This window comes from Botryllus schlosseri, chromosome 7 (genome assembly GCF_051294905.1).
Source record: "Botryllus schlosseri isolate E-star chromosome 7, Bs_hap1, whole genome shotgun sequence".
In the NCBI taxonomy this organism is placed as follows: Eukaryota; Metazoa; Chordata; class Ascidiacea; order Stolidobranchia; family Styelidae; genus Botryllus; species Botryllus schlosseri.
In genome coordinates, this window is record NC_137242.1 from 20,970,304 (window position 1) to 20,991,498 (window position 21,195).

The 21,195-nt window shown below is 41.0% G+C and overlaps 1 protein-coding gene across 1 annotated transcript in view; it reads right to left on the minus strand.

The window, feature by feature from the left end:
- Positions 1 to 10,575, minus strand: part of LOC145443322 (sulfotransferase 1B1-like) — a 33,775-nt gene extending 23,200 nt beyond the window's left edge. Inside the window, exons 1-2 of the mRNA XM_080321301.1 lie at positions 10,359 to 10,575; positions 10,021 to 10,209 (exon numbers count right to left, since the gene is read on the minus strand). The gene's annotated coding sequence lies outside the window, so the exon portion shown is untranslated. The remainder of the gene's footprint in view (positions 1 to 10,020; positions 10,210 to 10,358) is intronic.
- Positions 10,576 to 21,195: the final 10,620 nt, after the last annotated feature.

Here is a 21,195-nt window from a genome sequence, read left to right on the forward strand (position 1 = left end):
GTTTGTTATGGATTTTAGGTTTTAGTGATTGTATGGATTCGTGTATGTTTGGTTGTTTTTCGTATTGATACTGTTTGAGTTGGTCGGTTAACGGATTTACTTGACAATGTTTTCGTGGTTGATTCTTTGAATATGGTAAGATGGTAAGATGTCGAGACGTAATACTATTTCGTTAGCTCAATTACAACAAAACATAACCAGCATTCAAATAATCCGTAAGCTACGAGTGGATTTGAAACTTGATGCTGTTTTGTGGTTAACTCAAGTCAGTGGTCATATTTGTGTTGATTTCAGGAATGATCATGACGAGTTGGTCGGGTAAATTAGTGTTAGTAACTATGACCGTACAGAGTTGCTGACATTCAAACATCTTTTACGCTGTAATATACGTATTTTATTGCGATTAATTCTTTCTCAGTTATTGTTCAGACATTCAAATCTCGTATACTCAAAATTTAATATGTTTATGTCAAGTCATTTATGTGTCGATTGGTAAATAGCTTACTTTGTCTTCAGAATAGTAACGACCTTTACAATTGAATAAAAAAGACCGATCATACGAATACAACCAGGATGAATTAATTCAAATTTGTGAGTTGCAGTGATATAATCAAGTAAGTGAAAACTGGATTTTAAACACTTGTTAATGTTGTAAATAATTCTTTTGAGTATGGTAAGATGTTAAAATGTCGCTTTGACAAACGAAAAGTCGGGTCGCGAATAGAGTTGCAATGTTCCATTACTTGTTTCAAATCAATGTGCGTATAATATCAATATGGGACTGTGGGAAAGTTGATAGTCATGTTTGTCAATCCTATTTCAATTCACACTACGCCAAAGTCAAAATATTTCGTTTCGGATTATCTCAATTTACCTATAGAACATCTCGCGAATGGATTCCGACACCGTACTATAACTAGATCGCTATGTCTGATGCATTATCGCGTCACCGACGTAGGATTTCACAATTATTTCACACCTTTTTTGAATAAGCGTCAACTTCACAGAGGTTGGGGCAGAAATAAGTGAAAATTTGCCGGTATTCGAATCACCGTCTACGCCGGCTCTGTTATTCGTTACTTATTAAATTTTACCAGTTAAATCCGGTTCTGTGACAAACTAAGTACTAAAATAGTATCTTGTGAGTGCTTGGGATGTATGTAACAGCAAGTCGCGAAAGATGGTTATGTCCGAGACAATATCTTGTCAGCGATCGCGGGGTTTGCAACCTAATTCACACCTTTTTGAAGTGTTAGTTTGTGAACGCGGCTATTGTTGGTATCACCGTCTACGCCGGTTATGTGACAAACTTATTACCAAAATATTACTTGCGCGTGATTCCTATCTTTGTAACATCAAACCACGAGAGATGACTATTCTGATGTGCTATCTTGTGAGTGGTCGTAGGAAATATTTCACACCTTTTTGGAGTGTTAGTATGTGAACGCGGCTATTGTTGGTATTCGAATCGTCGTCTACACCGGCTCTGTGGTAAACTAAATAGCAAAACATTACCATGCGACTGATTCGAAAATTGCGCTATCGCGGTGAAGTCACGGCTGTGAACAGCAGACTATTCTGTAGGTGCGAAACAGCGGGATAGAAGGTGCGAATAATCCGATCTGAAAGTACTATTCAGGTTACGTAGAAATCAATAGGCACGGCGCGAAAAGACTTGAGACGATCGGTCGTTTGTCACGACTGAACTATGACATCACATATAATAATTTACGATATACACATTAACAAAGGTTCATTCACATGACTATTTACTTGATACATATTCAACACGAAGTACGACATGTCAACGCAACCATAAGCCACCGCACGATAGATACCCTATACCCGAAAGTACGATATGCCGACGCATCCATAAGAACACACAGCGAATCACCACCACTGCCTATACGCGAAATGCGACATGCGAAAGTACGACGTGCGACAGATGCCTATACCTAAAAGTACGATGTGCCACCACGAGTTTTCGCGACACCGTGCCACCGCGCGTATACCCGAAAAGGTAACCATGCCACCACGAGTTTTCACGACACCGTGCCGCCGCCGCCTATACCCGAAAAGGTAACCATGCCACCGCAGACATAAGACACAATGGCACCGTGCGACCGCACCCATAAGAGATAAGGGTCACCGTGCCACCACGAGTTTCTCGGCACCGTGCCGCCGCACCCATAAGAGCCCCTGCCACCCCCAGAGCGATCACCTATACTACTACTGTGTTGGATACTATAGCCAATATGCGAGACAATCAGAAAATATGGCTTGATGACGAGAATCTGTCGACCTGTGGTTTGAATTAATGATAAGTTTTATCCGACTGGTTTTTCTGGAAAACATGGTCGAAGACTGTTAGGATGAACTAATGTAGGGGTGTGCATCGAGCGAGTTCAGGCCTATAAGACTTCTTCATTTCGAAGCCAACCACTTCCGCGTCGGCGCACATGAAAAGTGGTTAGCTGGAATGCGGTGCCAAAACATGAGCGGCGACAAAACCGTGGCCGAAAATGACCATCGCTGGATGGCCAAATCTTTCGATATGAATATGCTCCGTTGTCCGCAGTAGGCGCCGAATAGTCTCGTTCTAGCAATCTGAGGATACAGTTGCTGTTTGTGGTATTCATGATGTTTGTCGACTACAATGGTCATTTACACCATGCCGATATTCCTTGGTTTTTATTCCGTAACTGCCGACTTGTAGCACGGCCCACTTATAGGCTTTTGAAAGACACCGCTTATGCGGATGAGGTGGCGAGGAGGAGCCTAGATAAACCTCCAGCACTTAGGTAGGAATTCTGGGGTCGACCTCGGTCGGACTCGAACCCATAATCCAGCTGTGGAGGAGACAGTAGTAGGCCTACAAATGCAACGACCAGAGGAATTTAAATCACCCCTAATTGAAATCGCGTGCGTCAGACGTTCGGATTGGGTGTAATTGTGGTGTTCGCGTTCTGTATGTCATACATGTCCGTACAATCGCAGCATACTACTGTATTATCAAAAATGCATTTCTTTCATGTGTGAGGCTCCGGTAGCGAGATGCCACTGAACATGGATTTTTGTCGTGAAGCAGGTTTTTGGTTATTGACGGTTATTGAGCTAAAGAACCGAACACACGGTATCGTGACTTTCTTTGCTCCTCTCATTTACTTGCGAAACAAAAAATGGGCAATCGAAAATAAAAACATAACACAAGTTGGAGCAACGTCTCATGAGGTCAAAAGGTAGCGAGTTCTAAAGTGCATACTTTCCTTGATCGTTTTGGAGCCTTAACACAAACATGTGGGTTTACCACCCTTTCGACAAAGTGACACCTCCGGGACCTTTATGTAATCTCTTAAAAATGATTTCCGTCATCATGTATTTTTTACTCGCGGAAAATACGCTGTATTTTGGATAGAAGTGCAGAACAGTTCTTAAGACCTGGCCATCCAAGCACTATAGTAGACGTTATTGTACAAAACCCCACAACTTGTTTGGCCGAGAAGAGTTACAGTGAAATAGTTGATATCAAAACAAGGGAAACAGTTGCATTTTTAATGAGACACTTGATGGCCTATACCAGGGGTCACCAACCCGGTGCCCGCGGGCACCAGGTAGCCCGCGGGGACTAGATGAGTAGCCCGCGAGCCCATTCTAAAAATAGGTGGAATAGCAGCATTTACCAATGTTCGTCAGATTATTACCAGTGAGCTTTTGAATATATAGATTGATTGATTCAGCTATTCTTGTTCCAAACACACTAACATGTAAATTACATATATAAACACTTAAAAATATCTTCAATTACAATAAGTGATATATAGACGTATGTGATAGAATCACCAGAAATTCAAGATACGGCGCATTGCCTATAAAGGCGACATGACGGAATGCCGTCCACGGTCTTCTTGAAATGGTGGGGGTTCCGTGGCGATAGCTCGACGACCAGGACAATGCCAAAGTAGTAAACAATATTACTGTTCGGAGTCAGATAGCCGTGAAGTAGGCCCACTAGCAGATTTTCGATATCTGTATACCAGTGGCGGCTTGTGACAATATCGGGTGGAGGGGCAAGGGCCGCAAGCGACTTGTTATCAATATGACGTCACAGTAGCGTTTTTCAACGTTCATGATGGTCACATGAATTTCCCGTAAACAATGATTTTTGGATTTTTGGTGCGCTTTCACACGCTCTGACAAATGCTTCAGATCGCGATAACCAATTTTGTTCCAACAAGAGCCACTGCTTCCGGTACCGGCACTGTCGAATAAAAGACAGTAAAAGCAAAACAAGGTGTTTTTATCCTCGCTATAAGTAAGCCATTCATTTTTATCGAAATGCGCTGAAGAAAAGGCACGAGTGCGTTTTCCTCCGGCGTACGATTGGACCAATGGGCAATTTCTAGGCTGATACGGACCTAGCCGCTTTACCTCTAATTTTTGCTCTAAAGGCAGCTGGCTAAATGGCGTACGGAGCAAAGATTCAACACGATTCATGTTCGCACTTGACGTGACTACTTATCTGCAGAAATGGAAATGACTATAAATCGAGAGATTGCGTATGCCTTACTGGAAAGGTAAACGAGTTCGGACACATACGCAATTGTTATCTCATAGATTGGACAAGGAAATGTCATATTGAATCCAAAACATCATTCTGAAGAACTACGGATAGCAGCCTCGGAAATTCGGTCCCGGTACAGCTTGGGAGATTTTGACCTTGAGGCTGGAGATTGTCACACACGACACATACGGCTTACGGTCTATAGTGTCTACTGTCTATGTCTGCTGCAAAATCGCATTCGGAAAATATATTACCGAATAAATACGTGGATGAAAGCCGAAAACTTGGTACACTGTTACATGAAATCATCGAGAAGTAGCCTCATGACCGTTTTCGGTATGGTACACTGTCAAAATTAATACGAATTGATCAACGCCGAATTTTGCGTAAAATTTACTGAGGAATAGGCTGATCAAGCGATAAGCTGTTAGCCGCCATCGAAAACGAAACAGCTATCGCGCTTGACAGGGGTTGTAATTGTGAGCAAATGGCCCGAAGGCCACCATTCCACGGTGAAATTGACATTGGAGAATATAAAATAAAACTAATTATTTGAATGCAAACCGAGGATGTTAGTAAACTGTTTCATGATATCATCATCTCATCACTTATCTCAGTATGGAACACAGATACACCGGCTTTTGCGTGAAATCCGCAATGCGTTAGGTAGGCTAAGTGTCAGATCAGCGCACATCTCTACCATACTCGAACTTGATAACGAAATTGCTGCCCTAATCATTGAGTGCCAACCTTGAGACGTGGCACAGCGTTCGATACTAAAATCAAGACATACCATGTAAAAGCTCATGACGGATCTAGCTAAGGAGCATCGTTAAAATTAATGGAGACCAATACCGGCTTTGCGTGAAATATGTTTGCGATACATGACGGATCAGCACACACTCGACTTTGGAAACGGAATTACTACCCTAAACTTTGAGTAGAAACCCTGAAACTTAGGACAGTGTTAAATACCACCATCACGACATGATATACCAAGTTTCAAGAATTATCATGGTGTGAAACACCATCAAAATCGACCTATACCAGCAAAGGTCGACTCAACGCATATCACGGTATCCGAGTTCAGATATAGATACGATTGTTACATCACACCTTAGGGGCGACAGGCATATATGCCCCGGTTGCTCGGCCATTTTACGAATAGGAGAGAGTATATCACCGTTTCTTAATTGTGCGCGGCTTTGAGAGAATAGATAGTGAAAGCTTGTTATGAGCGCTACCGGGGCAAGCCCCGGCTATAGGCATTCACAAAGCGAAAACACAGAAGAGAATTCGATTTTCGCAGAGACTTCTCTATGTATGGGCATTTGCAAGCGAAAGCACAAGAAGAACGCGGGTTTCGCTGTGATCTCGGTATATATTGAGCGCTGTGCGTCTATAAATGGTTAACTTGTTATTGAACAGAATTTTAGGTGGGGCAATGCCCCAGTTGCCCTATAGGACGAGCCGCCACTGCTGTATACCCATTACATATTGCATCTTTTGGCACAGCTTGTTTCTGTTACACTCAACGCAGTTTGATATGTCATGTTTCTAACTTTCTGTAATCGTTGCTGCTGTCCGGTATAATGAAATCTTGTAATTTCTGGATGCTGAACAGTTGGAGATTGAAATTTGTAACACTACAAAATGACCCCCATCTCAGTCTGCAGCAAACGTTTGGTGCATTGTTGATACGGAAAAGTACAGTGGTGTATGCGCAGCAGCTATGAAGAATGCAAGCGTCTATGGTTCAACTTATCGTTGTGAATCAGCCTTTTCGGACATGAACTTCATCAAAAACAAACACAAAACACGCTTCATTAATGCACATCTGGAACACTCACTCAGAATTGCAGTGTCAAGTTAAATACCAGAGTGCAGCGCACTATTTGATATCATACAATGCCAGGCTTCCCACTGACTGCTAAACAGATATCATGATGCCCAGGCCTGCCCAGTGCTATGAATATCAAAGCGGAAATTAAGTGTGGTTCGGGTACACGGCGGGAGTAAATAGTAGCACGCCGCTTCAATCATTACCCAAAAGTAGCCCTCGGTTGCAAAAAGGTTGGTGACCCCTGGCCTATACTAAGACATTTGTTGTGCATCTGAACAGAATATATTCTTAAGTATCCTCATCTTCTTTTTGTATAACAATTTTCGGTTGGTTTGTGCAAATAAAATTTATTTTCTAAGAAAGTGCGAATGGAGCTCGAAAAGGTAGAAAACCACTGCTACAGATAACTAACCTATAGACCAGACCTTGGCAAAGTGCGGCCCGCGAAGCTATTCTGTGCGGCCCGCGAAAGGTTGCTTGGAATTCAAAACACAAACTTGGAATAAATAAAACCCTGCTTTATCAACTAAGTTGGCAATTCATTTAATTGAAAGACTGTTCATTAATATGCTACGATTACGCGCCTACGTACCTCGCGAGTGTAATCCGGCTTAAAAATAAAGGCATTGTGGTAAGTATGAGTAGCAATTAACGTCACAAGAAATAATTCTTTCCATATAGTTTAGTTCAAACCTTTTTTGTTGCCATTGTCGCATTGCGCATTATACGGTATTTGTTTTCAATTGTTACGTGTTACGTTTACAAATCCCTGATTCATGAAACAAGTCAATCACTGCTCGCATTTACTGACTCATCATCAGGGCCGTAACAGCACTTTGTCAGGCCCCCCCAAAAACTTTGGTCTTGGGCCCCCCATAGGGTTTTAGACCGAACGTCTGGGGGGGCTTCGCCCCCCAGACCCCCCTCCGGCGCTACGCTGTTTACCACTATTCATCATATTCATTGAGAGTTCCTTTAGTGAATCAGGTTTTGTCGCCTAAGCGCGCGAAGCGCGCAAAATTTATAGAATTCATGATTTCATCGGTCAGTATGATCGAGAATTGCATACATTGTTATCAATTTTTATCTTCTTTCTGCTCACGCAATCAGATTTGCCGGTAGAGCTGAGTGAGGTGTGTTTGAAAAGGTTGGACCACTCAATAATAATTAAAGATCTTCGGGCTTATACCCGTTGGCAGGAACGAAACAGCACCTCGTCAGGCCCCCAAAAACGTGGTTCTTGGGCTCCCATAGGGTGATAAAACGCCCCCCCCCCCCCATCACGTTGTTCGCGTTTGCCACGAAATTACCTGGACTGCATTGTGAGCAAGCGCGAAGCGCGAAATATTTCGATAATTTATGATAAAATCGATCAATCAGATCGGCGATTGCATATATAATATGCTATCAATTTATTGTCCTCTCTACTCACGTAATTAGATTTACCGGTAGAGCTGAGTGAAGTGTCTTGAAAACGAGAGGGCCCGTACATAATGATTAAACATCTTCGGGCGGGCGGAACCGTTGATATGACTTCGTTACATGATGTTATTTCGTGACTTCCAGTCTGCTATATCAAAAAATATAGAACCGCCCAAACGTAGGCTTCTAAACTAAGAGACGCACACGATTTCAAATTGGTATTTCTTCACTGGCATAAATTTTTCCCAGCGGGATGGTATTTGTCTTGTGAGGTTCCGATTGCAAAGACAGGAACATTCGGCGCCAGTCATTTAGGCGCCTATGGACAATTAAACCTATATGTATTTTGTATGTATAGCGAAGTCTTTGGTCTGCATAAGGGCATAGACCTTTTCTGCCAAGCTTTTCTCGCTGCCACTCGTTCTGGCACACTTCTTGGAGTCGCATGTTATATGGCCTAAAACTTGATTGTATGTCTTGGTGGGTCGTGGCGCGGTAATAGCCCAATATCCAATAATAAGATAAATGGCTATTTGAATTCGCGCGCAGCGCGAAAAAATTTTGAAAAAATTGCATAGATTTTAAAAAAATACTCTATGATTTATGCTAGTTCACGAAATAATTTTGGGCCCCCCATCGAGCTCGCCCCCCCCAATTGGGGGGTTTGGGGTGCGGCAGTTACGGTGCTGCTCATCATATCCATCACCCATAAAGGATTAACGGGCAACGGACATGCCAAAAAAGAAGCCGAAAACTGAAACTCAAAGAAGGTTTAAACTTTAGAGAGCACTAGATATTTGTATACTGGAGTCAGGAGTAAATCCGTCCTCATAGTTTTGTTCCGAGCATATCGTCGAGAGTGAGGATTTTCATTAAAGTCGGTCTTATGACAAAAACACGAAACACTTTGTCAAGGGAGGGCGAAGTTCGGAAAAACTGCAAGCTTCGCTCAACTTCAAAGCTATTTATGTTGTACACTGCTCGAAAAACAGCGACCAAGAAAATAAGCTTTGTACTATTGCTTATACATTTCAGTGAAGTGGGTGCATCAGAAGGGGCGCGAAGCCGAAGTTTGATTAATTTTTTTTTCGCGCTCCGCACGATTTATCACCAGCATATAGTTATTGCTCCGTGTATTGTCCGACTTTGATATTTCAGAATTATGTCATCAACAGCCATAACCTTTCATGCCATCACCTATCCGTTGGAATTGCTGGCATTCTGGTAGCACATTTTAATAGTTTGTGATATCATGATAAGGGGGCGCGAAAATTTTCACTATCATAAAGGGCGGCGCGCCTAAAGAAGTTTGAGAACCACAGTTTTAGCGTCTTAATGGAAGAACGAGGATAGGGGGTTTAAAGAGAGTTGAAAATGTATCACGTTTAACATTGTTTCGAATCATAACGGCAAATATATATTTTTTTAATTAACCTTCATTTTTTCATTACCTCATCAACATAGTCACTGAGCAGAATTTATGAACAGTCTAATTTAGAAATAAAATTAAAATGCACTGGAGAATATAGCTAACATTTTTCACAAGACCCGCCAACATATTTTCTACTTATCATTTAGCCCGCGGAAGAAAATAATTGCCCACCCCTTCTATAGACAGATAGATACGCAACTCCCGGTGGTTACGCTTCGGCGAAGTCTCTCCTATTGATGAGAAATCTGAAAACAGCTTAATAGGTAGTGCTGTAGCTGGCGAAACGATCGCTGAAAGTTAATATAACTAGTCTTAATCAAAAGCTAGTGTCGTACTGATTCCGTAAATATAAATTAAAATCTTGTCAGGGCAATGGAACAACCACGAAACCGCCCCTAAAGTCTGAAACTCGGCATTGTTGCAACTATGGCAGCACCGCAACACAATAAACATAACAATGGTCAATTTTGTCCAGCGATTGTTCGGAACAACGCCGATTTTCAGACTTTCGATTAAGGCCTGTTTTTTTTAAATTTCAGCGCTCAGGTCGCCAGCTATAGCACTACCAATTATGCTGCTGTTAGATTGCTCAGCAATAAGAGACACTGCTTGCCCAAGAATAACGACGTGTTTTGGTGGAAGTTGCGTATCTATTCGTAGGTTGGTAATCTATAGTATTACTGTACAATGTGCACACAAAGGCATAAAACGTACTGGCAATATCACTCCAAATGACACAATAAATACAAAGATTCCGCTCACCAGCTTTCATGTACGACGAAACAATGACGTCATCATGTCTGATATCCAACTTCAGTACCTCATTGATTGAATACTTCAGAAACGCACGGGGCATCAACAGTGTACGACCATTGGAGAGCGACAAATTATGAAGGGCGGGTCTCCTCAACACCAGACGTTGGATGCCAAGTTTAAAGCTGATGTTTAACACTGAAGCAAGAATATAGCTTTAAAGTGACGGGGTTACCGAAATATCATACAAATATCTTACACGCGGATAATGAATATGCGATGTGAGTCTTAGTTAGCCATAAAGTTATCGGTGGTGCGAATAAAAATGGTAGGATTCATGCACTTACACAGGTCTATTTGGTCAACAGCTCGCAGAGTTCGGAACCAGAGTACACTTGATATCACAGCAATAACAACTATGGTGAATCCAACGACGAGACACATGCCCTAATTAAATCAAAACCGCGTACGGCCGTCACTGCGAGAGGAAATAGGTGCATTATTGGTACTGAACAAAGTCACCAGAACATGCTTCGGTTATTCCTTTATACATTGTCGATGTTTAAGTTGTACCTGTAACCGGTGAATTCCTACATACAAGGGTTGTGCAGTGCAGTGGCAAGATCTACATAACACAAGTCATAACCGTAAACGGAACAGCGCCCTGTAAACCTGGATATCGATATCAATATGAATAATGATTATCGCTGCTCCATTTCTCTGTAACCATTTATTTGCGTGATGCATGTCCTTGATGATGGAGTGCTCTGGCGATCACAGCTACTAGCGTGTTTAATATATAGCACAGATGAACGACAATATGCAAGACACGGTTCTCTGTTCATGTGCCTGAGAAGGGACAATTTCCTGCTAACTTCCGCGTATTCAATTGCGGATCTCGTTAACCTAGTACATTAAAGTAACTGTCTACGGATGGTGTGAACGTGAGGTTCACGTTCGCGTTCTGTTAGTGAAACTCGGGAATTTAGAGGTGCGCGTTCACAAACGAACCTTGGTAGGTTCTGCATTGTGAACCTTTTTCATATATTACAATTTTCACTTCATTACAACATCTTTGGTTGAAATTTATTGCATTTCAACCGCGGGTCACTCTATGCACAGTGCTGGCAGCATAAAAAAAATCAACACTAAACGAGCATGCACCTTGACAATCTTAAACATTTTACTTGCTTTGGTACAAAAGTTAGTTTGAATTATCCAGCTTTCCGTTTGTGAATATTTAGTGACTCTATGCTGCGAGCTTGACCCGCAATCACACAACAACAAGGGTGAAATACACTACATATAGGTAGTCAGCGAATGATGCTTATTCAACCCATCAATGAAATTGATATCGTTGTTCGGTGTAAAACATCTAGCATGCGCACTGGGTCAATCTTGATTTCATATGTTATTGTGTCATAAAAACCAAATCCGAGCGATTCTAGTGTTGGCTACTGCTGTATAACTTATCACGTGACGTCATTTTGCTAATTCCAGCCATACATTTCAGTGAAGTGATAGCCTATAATAATGTTTAAAGAGAGTTAAAATGTATCATGTTTCACATTGTTTCGAATCATGACGGGAAATAGATATCTTTTTAATTAACCACTACTTTCTCATTACCTAACATCAACACATTCACTGAGCAGCCTTTATTAACAATGTAATTTAGAAATATAATCAAAATACGCTGGAGAATATAGCTAAAAAATTTCACTCGGCCCGCCAACGTATTTTCTACTTCTCATTTGGCCCGCGCAGGAAAATGATTACCCAGCCCTGGTCTACAGTCTACACCAGGGGTCACCAGCGCTTTGCCGGCGGGCTACCGATAACCCGCGAGAACCAGATGAGTCGCACGCGGTCCAAGTAACAAACATTCAAATGAGAGATTTGAAAGTAGAAGAGAAGAGGATCATATGAGCAGCAGTTGAACATGGATGGGTCAGTCGACCCTACGGAATATACGAAGGTAGCTTTCGATTGTGGCGGGAAGCTGCGGTCAAATGAATATTTTATTTGCGTTCCGCGCTATTTACCTGTAAATCATGGTTATGGCTCTGTGTATAGTCCGAATTTCATATTTGAGAATTCTCGCATCAATAGTCATAACCTTCAATGCCATCAAACTATCCGTGGGAATTGCCCGCAGTATCGTGGTTGCATTTTGTGATATAACGATACCGGAGTGCGAAATTTATCACTATCAGAAAGGAGGACGTGACTAAAAATGTTTGAGAATCACTGGTCTAAGTGAAGAAATCCAACTAAGCACGGATAAACGGCGGGATTAAATGGTAGCCCGTCGCATTAATCAGTATACCCAAGAAGTAGCTCTTGGTTTCAAAAAGGTTGGTGACCCCTAGTCCAGGGCTCTTCCAACGGGTGAATCATACACTCCAGGGTGTACCATCAGTTTTAAAGGGTGTACCGCTCGGATGGGGTGTACTGGGGTGTACCAGATCCGTATTACAATGGATCGTTGACTAGCTAGCACAATAAATAGGCAAATTTATGCTTCAGATTAGGTTGTTAGGATGAGCAATATCGTACATTGTTCATATTAACTGCATGTCGATGTATATTACATTCTTTTCATGATTTCATGAGCAAATGTTTCTCATCATCATTTAACCTTTGGTAATGGACTTATTGGGTCCTTTTGGAATAGAACAGGATCGAGTTAACGTGTGTTCAGCTTACGATTTCTGTCTATAGTGATTTTCGAGGAAATCCTCGCGATAACTCAGACTTCTGAATTGGTACTTCCTGCGACGACCTTGTATATAGCGCAGTGTACATAATTGCAAAGGCGCATAGCTAGGGGGTTTCGGGGGGTCGAGTTTGAGGACCAATGTGTTAAATAGTGGTTCGGTAACCTCGAGCCCTGATTAATATTTGGCATTTCCTAGCCTTGCTCATCTTTATTTTGATTATGCCAGGGGTGGTCAGCCTGCGAACATTCGGCCGCATGAAGCCGTAAAACAACAATTGTGCGCCGTCTTCACATAATTGGATTAGCATGTGTCGGTGGCAGTCAATATGCAGTTTGAATATAAGAATTGCTGCCCAAATTTTAGAAGATTTCAACCTAAAAATGGTCTTAACGTTTAACGCGATTCAGGATTTTTGGTTTTTAGTATAAGATATAGTGTTCTTGCAATCTTGCAATCAAATACCAAGTTGGAATCGTGTACGTCTCATGAATGAAAGTTTATCTGGTACGTTGGGGCGACTCCAGTATATTTCGACCATACCGACAATCCTGATGGGAGGTCAAGAAATAACAACATGCAACAAAGTGATTAATAAAAACCGGAAAATGCGTCACTGTTAATTTTGTGCCGGAATTTTCCGAAGACATCGCCTCCATCAGCTCTACCGGTTAATCTGATCACTGGGCTTAGGATGAATAAAGTTGCCACAGTAATATGTAACTACCGACATTATTTGAAGAGACTCTTTTGGGTGCAGAACTTTAATATACATTTCATTAATATATTCATGGCAGGTTTTACTATATTTCTGCCATGAATATATTATTAAAATGTATACCAACATTATCGACGAAATTCATTCAAGAGGTCGAAAAAACGTTCGCGCTCCGCGCGACTAGATACGTGATCCCACTAAATTTTCCTGACATACTCGCGATTTTGGTGCATACTTAGTGAGCGTACGATTTGAAACTTTCATACGCATGGTATTTATAAAGAAATCATTGATGGCACAGAACACCACAAAGGTTCTCTGAGGTGCAGTGTTCCCAGTAGCCGATTTCACATGAGAATATGTTTTCCAGATCGGCCATGACGACTCTCCGCTGGAATGCAGTCGTATACCGTATAATATATATGCAATCGGAATGCGGCTTAGTACGGAATCGGTGTATTATGTTGTCAGGGGTGTACGAGTTTTGAGTAAAGGTTTAAAGGATGTACCACGTCGTAAAAGTCGAAGAGCACTGCCCTACTCTACACGGATTACTTGATGACTTGAAGAAAATTCTACTTCTAGGCACGAGTCAATCGACATACTTCAGACGCTGAGTCAAGTCCAGTCAAATCATATTTTCCAGAGGGATTTGAGTCAAATCATGACTCGAATCGCCCTAACACTGGTGAATACGCGGCTGCTGGACTCGCAGACCAAAGGTCGTTCAGCCTACCCTAAGAATCCAGTCACTGGTGAACAAAACCAAAGCCGGTCCCGTCCCGGGTAAATGGGCAAAGTTGCAACAAGACCAGGGGTGGGCAATTATTTTCCTCCGCGGGCCAACTTAGAAGCAGAAAATACGTTGGAAGGCCGAGTCAAGATTTTTAGCTGTAAACCCAAGCGTATAAATTTTATCTCTAAATGAAAAGCAGTGAATTACGCTGTTATCTAATAAATGCTGCACAGTAGATGTGTTGATATTAGGGTATGAGAGAGTGACGGTTAAATACCACAAAATATTATTTATTTGCCGTATTATTTCGAAACGATGTTAAAAATGGTACATTTTAAACTCTCTTTAAACCCCTATCCGTGTTTTCTATCAATACATTAAAATGGCTTTGGGATACTACAAAGCTTATTGTTGTGGTAGCTTGCCTCCGAGCAGTGTGCAGTTTAGCGAAGTAGCCTTGTTGTTGAGGGAATTTTGCAGTTCTTCTGAGATTCGCCCTCTCTTTACCGAGTGCATGTCTTTGTGATTTTGTCATCAGACCGACTAAAATTATAATTATACTCCTTAAACACGGCGATCCGCTCGGCTCTAACACCTAATAAGACGAGCTTACCTCTGACTTCAGTAAAAAATAGTTAGTGCTCTAACCCATCTTTGAATTTCAGCTTTCAGCTTTCTGTTTTTGACATGACCGATAATCCGTTATGGGTGATATGGATGATGATGAGCAGGGCCGAAACAGTGCATCGTCCGGCCCTAAAAACATTGGTCTTGGGCCCCCATATCGGATAACAAAACAAACTTTTTACCACCTCCTGAAAAGGCACGTTTTACTGTTATAGGCGATTCGTATGCACGTGTGCAGGTATTCGCGCGAATCGCGAGAAAAAAATCGTATTCAGGATTGAATTTTTCCATAATATTGGAAATAGCATATAATTGCATATAATAATTTTACTTACTCTATGACTCCACATGATCAGATTTACTGGTAGAATAGGTATATGACTTCTGATAGCCGGCGTCGTACCATCTCGGAAAATTGACAATATATATGTAGGCCTATTGACGGTTTTGGCCAACATGAGGCGGTCATTTTCGGCCAAAATATTTTATGATAACACACTTGACGCATGTTGGGCGGCAATTACGACCTTGATGATGATACGGGTACTGATAAACTTTTTGTAGGAATTAGGGACTGGGAAACGTGTCCCGTAACAATTTGAAGCCAGCCAGACCGTGTAATACAGTGGTTCTCAACTTTGTTGTCTTCGCGGACCCCTTTCGGACCGTCACAAATCCCTGCGAACCCCCACAAAGTTTTTGTTCAGATTTAGCTCAATTACCGTGAAATCGTCATCTGTTAAATGTGCAAATGATACCTGTATAGGCTTAGTGATAAACAACAACAACGTGTATTTTCTTGATGATAAGATCATCATATCCATGTAGAAATTGAGTTCACTTCGATTACTTCAAAGCGAATTCTGCAATTGTATTTCTTGCAAATCCGCGCCTTCGGTAAAATATTAACGAGTGCCGAAAATCCATTTTCACAAATATAGATGGTGGCGAATGTAATAATAACGCGGTACGCTTCCGACCAGGAAGTATTATTTCGTGAATTACCATATAATATAGAGTATTTCTTTTAAATTAATACAACCTCTTCAAAATATTTTCGCGCTCGGCGCGATTTAAGGTTTCCAAATATTTTGATTGTTGGGCACCCTTTTCCGAAAAAAAAAACCCATTGATTTAGAGAAATCGGCATTTCAGCGTCGGCCATTGCCGCGCCACGACGATCCAAGACATGAAGTGTTACGATACGTAACATGCCACTCCAAGAACTGTACCAGAACAATCGGCAACGGGAAAATCTTGGCGCAAAAGGACTGCCCTTATGCTGACCGAAAACTTCGAACCAATTTAGATATATGTTTGATTGTCAATAGCTGCATAAATGGGTGAATATTCGCCGAATGTTCCTGTCCTGACAATCTGAATCCCACATGACAAATGCCATCCCACAGAGAAAGATTATTTGCCAGTGAAGAAATAAAAATTTGAAATCGTTCAGTTTGGTACGTTTCAGCGATTTCAATATCTTTTGACATAGCAGACAGGAGGTCACGAAATAATATTATGTATAACGAAGTCATTATACCAACGGGTACGCTCGAATATGTTTTATTGCGGGCCCTTCATGTTCCAAGACACCTCGCTCAGCTCTACTAGTAAATCTGATTACGTGGGCAGAGAGGAGAGGAGAAATTTTGATAGCAATGTAATTCCTGATCATATTGACCGATTCAATCATGATTTATAGAAGATTTCCGCGCTTCGCGCGATTTGGCGAGTTAAGTTGACTCACTAATCAAGAGAAATCTCGCTGACAAGTAGTGGAAAAAACGTACAACGTTATGGGGGAATGGAAGGGAGGCAAGCCCCGCAGTCGCTTGGTTTATCACTCTGTGGGTGGGGGAAACAACCAACTTGGTTAGGGAGCGGACGAAGTGCTGTTTCGGTCTTGCTTCCGACGATACATTTGGGTATGATCGCAACAAATATGGCACCAAAATTGACAAACATTTTTTACTGAACATATATAACGTCAAGCCTGGTAATTTATATCTTACCTTGAAATTATTACGGAAAATGGTTATATATATTACAGGAGAAAATAAATTTTAGTAAACATTTCGAAGTCACCTTGATTGACCATCCCAATTTTTTCCACAATCCACAAAAAACGACATCTCTAAACAGTAAAATGTTTGTATCCGTAGGTGATAGACAATTTAGCAATTAAAATGAGTCTACATATAGTGGAACATTTCATATCAGACGGTCATTCTGTTGATGTGAGCTCTGGAGTTTTCCTAGTAATGAAGCGAAACTGCCTCCTGATTTTCCGAAATAAAATAAAAACATACAAATTATCTTATCAACTATTCTGAGGCTGGGCGGACGCCCTCATAATGCTTTGCGGACCCCCGGTTGAGAACCACTAGTGTAACAGGTAGCCTAATGTGATAATGGCAACAGATAAGATTTGGGTAATTCTTGCGACTTTAATTGTTACGGAATAATTTTCTACATTGACTTTATTTTGAATCCGGAATACGCATGCGAGGTGGGTGCGTATTAATGAACACTTGGTCAAGCTATGGTTTTAGTCCGTGGAAACAGCCCCGAAATTTCACAGGCTATCTTCCTGATTGGAAGATTAAATTACTTCTACTTGACAAACTGAAAATAGCTGAAAGTAAGTAAGTATATCACAAAATAATACGAGGTAGAAGTAGAAGTAGCGAAAATCAGATCTACTTTAGTAAGTACCAGAAGTGGAGGACAGCCACTTGAGTACTTCGAAAAAGTAGAAGTACTTCGCTACTAACCACCACTTCATATTCATGTAGGTTATGACTAGGGTTAGTTTTTGTTGCAGTCAAATCCATGGAAATTTGAACTTATTTTTTATAAAAGTTACAGTAAAAAGTTGTATTTATTTTTTACAAACTTGCACTTAAATGGTGCATTTATGGACAAGTTCCTTGAAATTATTAAGGTATGAGATATTCGAATCGATCCGTATCCAAGGCACTGTAGCAAAACTCAGTGTTAGCGATTTCAACAAAATCAATCGCCTGAAAAAAATTGACCCAATGGTCTAGCCTGAATGTACGTCAAATCAGAAAGGAACTCAAATTTAAACGACAGTGAAATAATCCAGCGATCAATCTACATAAGTAAAAAGTTAGTTGCATGAGAAATCGAAAAAAATTGAAAACAATTGCAGGAATATTCGAAAAAAACATGCAAAAAGTTATTTGAAAAAATTGAGATAAGTTTGCAAAAAGTTGCAATATAAGATTCCTCCAAACAGCCTAAAACACCATATTACATAACTTCTGAGTATTTTGGAAACTACCGGAATCTGTAAAAAAGGTTGCAAAAGTTGCAAAAACTTGCCCTAGTTATGACAGTTTAATTGTAGATAACTAACCTACGGATAGGCCGCAGGTTGCACCACCCCTGGCATAGTTCATATTGTTAAAGTAACTGGTAGTCTTATTTTATTACAATATTAAATGGTTTTCTTTTGTCTTTTGTCAAATGTGATGTCTCGGTTTTCAAGACCATATGTAGATATGCTCTCGCTTGCTACGTAGCCTATAGTCTAATACAGCACATGGGAAATTGATGACGTCGCATCTCGAGAGGACTTAAACATTGATATCTCATCCAGCTGATTATAGCCATCCGTCAAGTGAGTTCTTATAGTCAGTGATGTACCTATTAAAATGATTTTGTGCCTGCTCCATTGGATTTTCCAACCTGGAAATCAGATATGACCATGATAGTTTCCAATCGTAGGAGTAGGCCGATTGTTTTGACGCAGTAGTCCACGATAGCATCACTGTCTTCTTGATCTGTATAATGCACCGGGTAAATATTATTATTTCCTCTGTATCACGATCGTTCTAATGATCGGTGTGCTATTATTAGTATTAAGTACCATCGCTTATGCGTTATATTGCAGTTTCAGTAGCCAGCACAAATATGCATGGAATTCCTTGAAATCGGCATTATCTGAAACGATTTTCAAAAAGTATTTAGAGAACCTAGGTCCTAGGCAGTTGATGGTGCTCTCAGATGGCGACACCAAAATTCGCGGGAGGGGGGAGGGGGGCTATCGTGTTATGCGGTAGTCATTTTATTAGCGAAGAGTGTTGACACGTGATGCGACGACCTCCGGTACTGAATTTAAAGTGGATCTGTAGGGTTCAAGTATATAGTCATTTACAGCTGTCCGCTGGTGTGTGGCCGTACGCTATAGAAGTAATCAAAAAGCAGCGGTGACTAGCGAAATGATGGGCGGCCACCCCTTTGGTAAGTTACATAATCCAGCGATTTCGCACCTGGAGAAAGCATTCGAAATTCCCAATGCCCCGTGAAGGATGTTGTTGTTGCTGTTTGCGGTACCCATGGCGTTTGTCGACTACTATCATCAATTACACTAGGCCAATTTTCTTCATTTTTATTCCGCATTTGCCGAATGGTATAGCACGGCCCACTTCGCGGTTTTTATAAGACACCACGTATACACGGATAAGGAGTAGCCTAAATGAACCTCCAGCAATCTGGTCGCACTCTAACCCGCAACTCGTTGCTATTGCAGCTTTAGAATATACCACTACGTTAGCTCGCCACTTGTGAAGGATGTATTCGATACAGGGAAAATATCGAGTTTTTTTTTCTGTTTGGTTATCGCACCAGGAATCGCACCAGCAAAAACAAACTCGGGTACATCTCTGGTGACGTCAAGTTACCGCAAGGTCATCAGTTCCGCCAGCAATCGCGAAGACATTTGAATGTAAATATACTCCACCACTATACAGAACCAAATCAGCCTCTAAAGTGCGAGTATATATTTTTCTCTCCCAGTAGCTATTGCCAATTCAACATAATTGTTTGTTTGTGGTATTCATTGTGCTTGTCGACTACTATGTTCATTTTACACGAGGTGAAATTTCTTCATTTTTATTCCGTATCTGCCGACTTATAGGACGGCCGACTTATAGACCTTTCACAAGACACCGCGTACACGGATGAGATGGCGAGGATGAGCACGGTTAAACCTCTAACACTTATAGGTAGGAATACTGTAGTCGACCTCGGTCGGACTCGAACCGCCAAGCCATTGGTGTTGTAGCTGTGGATTATACTACTACGCTTTTTCGCCACCGCAATATAATTGGAATAAAGTTGATTGTGATTGTCAGCCTGAGGATTTATCTTTAATCTTGAGGTCTCTAGTTTAACTTGAAAACATCCCAAGTGACAGGATCTGCGCTATAATTGCGATCCAATTGGCAACGGGACTAAATGTCACATACAATAAAACTAGAAATATTATAGTCGAAGAATCATCATAACAATGTGAATTCTTCAAATGTTCAATCAAATTTCATTTTTCGCTGAAGTTTTGTTCATGCTACCTTTTTTGACTATCGCATTCTCGGTCATGAAATTCGTAATGTCATTGTACATGTAATAAACAAAAAGTTTGGAAAGTAAAACAAGTTTGATTTCATTATAAGGATAATGTCTCGCTTAGAATGCGTCAAATACTTTATCCTCTTCCTCAAAAATCGTCATTTTTTGTAATTTGATACAGAATACTACAAAAAATGGCAATAAAGTGAGAAGGAAGGATCGCAAGCAAAGCGGATCAGAGCTTTGTGATTTCTATTATAATTTGGCTTTACTTACTCTGCATAGTCGTTCTGCCGCAATTCTAGTCACTACTTGTAAGGTAACCGACACTGACCTTGGGATAATGGAGAGACTCAGTTAACTTTCGTCCGTCACACATCAGTGCTTTGATGCGAAGGAATCGTAATTGACGTGGAAATATTGTTTCTGCAATTTTTTCGAACGAATCGAATATTTTCATCAAACATAAGCGTGCCGGAAGGCGCCTATATCAATATTATTTGTGTGATTTGACGGTAAAACGGGGTCGGAAAGGGGATTATTCATATGTAATCTTCCAATTACCTGTTTCAGTTTGATTTCTTGTAATTCGGCATTCAGTCCATACAGATATGGAGTCATCCAGAGCCTTCAAAGCGACAGTTGTTACATTTTTCAGTCAAATTATTGAGACTAATCTGAAAGATGACATGTTACAGTTACATGGTCTATAATAGCCGTCTCTAATATCGTTTTATCGCATTCAGGCCGGTCCATAGTATTCCAGTTGCAGGCTTTCAGGCTTCAAAACATGATGATACTCTCACGAGCCTTTCATTTCTGTAACATGGAGGCTGGCACTACCAGTGGATATTTATTGTTGACGTAACATCAACCACAATTCTATCTTTGTAAGTAGGCCTATGCCAAACGTCGAAACAAAAAACGGCACCACAGATTTCATTCTGCCGCAATTTTGGCGCAAGTTGTGGTAAATATGTACTATAATTATGTAACGGCCCCAA